This window comes from Phalaenopsis equestris, unplaced genomic scaffold (assembly GCF_001263595.1).
Source record: "Phalaenopsis equestris unplaced genomic scaffold, ASM126359v1 Scaffold000592, whole genome shotgun sequence".
Taxonomy (NCBI): Eukaryota; Viridiplantae; Streptophyta; class Magnoliopsida; order Asparagales; family Orchidaceae; genus Phalaenopsis; species Phalaenopsis equestris.
In genome coordinates, this window is record NW_018165032.1 from 9,519 (window position 1) to 16,054 (window position 6,536).

The window sequence follows — 6,536 nt, forward strand, 5'->3', positions numbered from 1 at the left end:
ATGAAGAACAAAATAATATATTTATGTTTTATTTTAACTATCTATTGCATTGGGACAAATTCGTTGCATTTCATCTTTCAAATTAATAACTTTAAGTAGTAAGAGACCAAATAAAAAAATTTAATAACTTTAAAAGTTATACCAAGTGTTCCGTTGGGTGCAATTTATTCAGAACGATGACGTTTTAAAAATATATCTGATCTATTTGAATAAAATATATTTTGACAATTTATATATTTTTGACATGCTGAAAATAATATTTTTACGCCGCAGCTATACAGTCATAGCTTCTAGTTTAACATTTAATATCATATTTAAATGTTACCCCTTAAAAATGTCTATTGATTTGTCTTTGTTTTCTACGTGGTAAAATTTATAAAACGACACTTTTGATTTAATTTGTTTTAAATTAATATTTAAAATATTTTTTTAATCGGTGAAGACATCACGTCAGTGATGCCTTTGTCATTTGGCTACTTGGTAGCATTTTTCTTATCGCAGAAACAAAAAAAATAAATGGGAGATGTTGACAACATAGTGCCAGCTGGAACAACACCCGCACAATTGCCATGTTCAATCATTACGGCCATCTGCTTTTTATTATTTTTATTAATTAAGTTATATTTGAAAAATAATTAGGCAGCTTTTATTATATTCTCATCGATTCAGACCTGTCAAAACTTTGTTATGCGTGAGTGCACGTACCTCTTTCTATTTAATTCAACTTATTCTAAAATAAATACTTGACGTTAGGTATGACTATGTATCATAAATGAGACACATATTGGAGTGGAGCAGAGCCCATGAGCAGAGTGGAGCGGAAGGATCTAACTAATCGGGGGAGTTTTATTATGTGGGTTGGGGGTGTGGGGGTAACACCCCGCGATTTGGTACTGGAGTAATTTAAGTAATCACATAATGTACTACATGGTTATATATATGTCATGTTTGTAACCCTAGGTGAGATTTTGAATTTTGTATTATGTACTCTTTTCTAAATATTGAAAAGAAAGCCGCCGCTCTATTCCCGAAGATGTAGACATCTTTGTCGAACCTCGTTAAATTTCTTTGTTCTTCTGGATTTGTGTCGATTCCTATTTTTCTTCGCCCTAATTTCTCAACAAGTGGTATCAGAAATAAAGAAGAGTTTGGCAAAGGAGTTCAGCGGCTAGGGAGGCCATTTCGGGCAAACGAAGCGAACAACGAATGTTCGACAGATTTGCGAGCAGGCAGCTTCGGTGGATTGGACGCTGACAGTTTGAATTGCGACAGAGGCGAATCACTATAAGTGTCGCGTGGTTCATGGAGCGGCAAGGAGAGAAAAGGTAGGAGTCGCGAGGGTTCGCGATCGCACAGTTCTCGCAGGAGGCGAGAGGAAGAGTTTGGGCAAAGGATTCTAGGCCGCGACAAGGCTTCTCGCTACAAGAATTCGAGATCGGCGACTTCAGGAAGTTCGCGACCAGACCAAGGACGGATTCACGACAGTGCAGACAGAGGCGAATAAGGAAATTCAAGCGGAAAAGGAAAGTCCGTTGAAAAAGAAATTTAGCATGAAGATATTCCGGAGATATTCCAGGATTCAGGAAAGACAATTAAAGGGAATCTGATGCTGCACTCGGGAAAGGAAAGATTTGTTTCGAAAAGCAAAGCGGAGAGCAAAGCTTTTCTGGAAGGAAAGCGGAAACAGAGCTATTCTGGAAGGACAAAGGATCACTTTTGGAAAGCGGAGACGAAGCTTTTCTTGAAAGTTTAAGGAGAAAGGATTTCAAGGAAAGTTTAATTAAAGAAAATTTAATTAAGGAAAAGTCATTTTTGTAGAAAACCTAATTAAGAGAATCTTAATTAGAGAATCTTAATTAAGGAATTATTTAAAAGACTCGTGGCATGATAAAGTGAGTGCAATTTTTTGCTCAAGCAATTTGGAAAATCAGCAGAGGAATTTACAGAAGAGTTCATTGCAGGATCAATTTCAGATGATAATTTCAGGTACAAAATCTGAGGTGGTAAAGTTCGATGGAACTAGTAACTTTTCATTATTGCAAACAAGGGTGAAAGATTTGTTAGCTCAACAGGGAATCTTGAAAGCTTTGCGAGCAGCAAAACCATATGCAATAGAGGAAGAAGATTGAGAAGAATTGCAACAACGAGCGGCAGAAACTATACGCATATGTCTGGCAAATGAGATTATGTATCACAAGATGAATCTGAAATCTTCAGGGGAGGTATGAAAGAAATTAGAAACTTAGATTATGTCCAAATCTCTGACAAACAAATTGTTCTGAAGCAAAAGATGTATGAGCTGAAGATGCAAGAAGGTTCTGATTGGCGCAACATGTGAATGAATTCAATCAAATAATCACGGATTTATCAAGGCTTGATGTAAGTATTGAGGATGAAGACCGAGCAATGATTCAGTTGTGTTCATTACCTTCTTCCTATGAACACCTGGTGACTAATGAACACCTGGTGACTAGAACACCTGGTGACTACTCTGACATATGAGAAATAAACTATCAAAGTTGATGAGATTACTGCAGCATTGTTGGCTCACAACCAGCGGAAGCAGAATGCAGGGCAAAGCTCCCTTAGAGACAGTTTATATGTTAAGGGTAATCAGGATCGAGGAAGGAATGAGGAGAAAGCTCTCATAGAGACAGTTTATATCTTAAGGGTAATCAGGATCGAGGAAGGAAGGAGGAGAAGGAGAGCTTAAGAAGGCGAAATTCCAGAGGCAAAAAGCTGATTTATTGCTACAAGTGCAAGGAGCCAGGTCATATGAAGAGAGATTATCCAAAGCTTAAGAAGCAGACTGAGGAGAAAGGTGATACATCATCCAAGTTTGTAAATGTAGGGCAGAGTGACAATTCAGATTGCAGTGATGGTAATATGCTTTCAGTTTCATCAACTCAGTAACTCAGTTTCTCAGTTTATGGATGCATGGATTCTTGATTCAGGATGCACTTATCACATAACACTTAACAGGGAGTGGTTTACTTCATACAAGTTAACTAATTCTAGTTCAGTCTATTTAGGTGATGATAGATGTTGCAATATTGTTGTATTGAGGAAGTCATAATTAAAATGTATGATGACACTGTTAGAACATTATGTGAGGTTAGACATATTCCTGATTTGAAGAAAAATTTAATTTCCTTAGGCACTTTACATAGAAATGGTTTTATTCCTAAGGTAGATGGGGATAGAGAAACCATCAGAATTGTTAAAGGTGCACTGACTGTGATGAAAGAAAAGTTAACTGTATGTAATATTATAAATTGTTGGGGAGTACAGTTGTAGGTGGAGTTCACTCTGTTGGATCATACGATTAAAATGCAGCAAATATGTTGACCAAGCCAGTATTATCAACAAGTTCTTGCATCGCTTGAACTTGTTGAATGTTTGTAATTATTAGACGGCATGGTGGCCCAACTCACATTAGTGCATAAGAAACTCCATGATATATTTCTTGTAAGGGGTTGGATATTCACCAATATGGAGATTTGTTAAGTATGGCTCATATACCATAAATGGGACAGATGCTGGAGTGGAGCGAAGCCCACGTGCGTAGTGGAGCGGAAGAATCTATCCAATCGGAGGCGTTTCATTATGTGCGGGGGAGTTCTATTATGTGGGTTGGGGGTGTGGGAGGCAAGTCCCCGCCATGGGTAATTTAAGTAATTACACTAATTACACATTGTACTATAGAGTTATATATATGTCATGTTTGTAACCTTAGGTGAGATTTTGAATTCTGTATTCTATACTCTTTTCTGAATATTGAAAAGAAAGTCGTCGTTCTGCTCCCGATGACGTAGGCATCTTTGTCGAACCTTGTTAAATCTCTGTGTGTTCTTCTGGATTTGTGTCGATTACTTTTTTTCTTCGCCCTAATTTTTCAACACTTAAAAATTTCGAAAACTAAAATATGGTCAAGTCAAATTCATAGATTTCTCTATCCACAAATATTTATGCATTATAATCAATCCATCTTTATATATCATGGATATGTAAATTTTTGAAAAATGTGAGATTATGCAAAATAGGAAAGTTGTACGGGAAAAAATGTTATTTGACACAAAAATGAAAATTTATATAGACTTTCAAGAAAAATATGGCAAAAATTTTAAAAAATTTATAATGACAGTCAGGAAAGAAAATTATCCAGTTATCACCATGACAAGTCAATGCTGACATGGCGACTTTATTGATTTAAAAATGTTTTGTTTTGAATGTTGATTTGAAAATAAAAAATTTTAGTGTCATTTTAAAAATTTAACCTTCTATCATTTATTATTATTATTATTTAAATTGGTATGCGAAAAAAGAAATTTTAAAATCCACTTTTGGTGATTTTGCCCCTTCAGCGGGACACTTGGCAACTTGATATTAATATATTATTATTATTATTATTATTATTATTATTATTTTACATTTTTGGACTGAAGCATAAAAAATTTGAGATGTAAATGTAAAAATACAAAGTTGTAATATTTGATATATAAATACAAATATACACTCTAACCAAGGAAAAAAAAAACAGGGATAGTTCTCCACTCTAGAGTTGGAGAGCTCTACTAAGTGGTTAATCTTATTATCAATTTAAAATGTTGAAATAAGTACCCCGCATCCCACGGACCAAAAAGTAGTTCCCATAGATTTAAGGTCTGAATGGTATCCAAGAAGACTACCCCACAACAATCGCACTTAGGAAGTTAATGTGAATGACTTTTTAAAACTATAGGGAAGGTTGCCCTCTCAATGTAGAATGCTTCAAAAAATAGCTTGTAGTTACTTTTTTGTACTTCAATGAATCCAAAAGGTTGAGAGAGTAAATGATAATCCTTTAATTTATAATGAATTGCTCCACAAATAATTATGCAAGTTCAACAATTGTAATAATTTTTCCTATGGGAGTGCATAAATACTAACTATGAGCTTGGACTTTTAAGAATAATAGAATGGAACATGTAAGAAGTTTAATATGTATAATTATCAATATATTTATAATGGTGAAAGGTCCAATCATAAGAAAAAAATACTTAAGAGCTTGAACCTTATTATAATAGAATGTTGAAGGATGATCACAACCAACAAAGAAGATATTTAAGAATGGAGTCTAGCTAAGGAATGACTTCTGTCTCTTGAAGAGAATTCTCTTTAAAGTAGATGTTGTAATTTGTCACAAGTTACATGAATTTGAGCTATATTTTCCACATGTGTTGGAGTTTTGATACTAGAATTGGCTATACATGATGGATGTGTAGAGTTAGCAATATCCAAGAGGTTAGTTTCCCAAGGAGAAACTTTAATCTATGGAGAGGATGCTAACTGCGTACCTATAACTAAATGATTTTAAGGTAGTTGCACCTCTCTAGTGCACCCTTCCTTTGTTTGTTAAGCCTCCCAAAAAAGTTCAAAAATCTCATTTTAAGATTCCTCCATTATTATGAAAGTTCTTTTCCTATCTAGGTGAAGTTTATTATTGGGAACTAATGGAGAGGCTTGGCATCCTAAATTTTAAGATCTTATCTTAGAATGGTGAATATTATAGCGAGAAGCTCGTATACAACATTTACTAACCATTGAATTATTGTAAACTTCTACACACGAGACTGCATTTCCTTGGAGGGAACCAAATTATTCTGTGTCGGAAGATTCACAATAGTAGAGTGATAATTTAATGACTCGGCATTGCATAAAAATTAAACACATACATAGATAAAAAAAATGTAGTAAGACGAGCCCCCAAAATTTTTTGCATGGAAAAATCTTGGAAAGAAAAAATATTACGAGGCCTTGCCCAATCAAAGTAACATGTTATAAGATTGTAAGTAGATGAATTCACACTACTCTCAATATAGTGAGAACAGTTTTATAGTGCTTATAAGTATAAGTGCATAATTTTCATCCAAATTAAATATTAATAATTGGGCTATAACAAATATAGTTCTTGGAGATAATAATGAATATGAGCTACAAAAACCATAATTAGTTCTTACAAAAGTTTGTTGTTAGTGGCTACAATAGCATCAGTTGATCGATGAGACCCTAGTTGAAAACTATAATAATGTTAGTTGACCTCAAAAAGATGCTTTTGTTGTGGGCCACATAGCCATAATTGGTCACATAGGTTATGGTTGATTGTTGTAGTAGAATTAGTTGGGCACAAAGGCTATTGTGGGAAGTTAGGGTAGTAATTAGCCACATTGGTCATCATCATTAGCTACAAGAGTGTCAATGTGCCATGAAGGACATAGTGTAAAGTACTGTAAGTAACTATCAGTTGATAGTTGTAAGACCATCAGTTGACCATAGAGGCTTCATTGAGAAACTATAGTAGGACGTAGTTGGAAACTGTAATACCAGTTAGTTCGATAGGCTATAATTGTCACATTGATTGTCGTTGGTAGTTCTAGTAGAGTCAGAATGACTGAGAGGCAACCATACCTAGTTGTTGTGAGAGCATTGGTTGGCCACAAAGTCCATAGTGGAAGGTTGCAATGAGAGTGGTTGACCATGTAAGTCGTTGTAGCAAG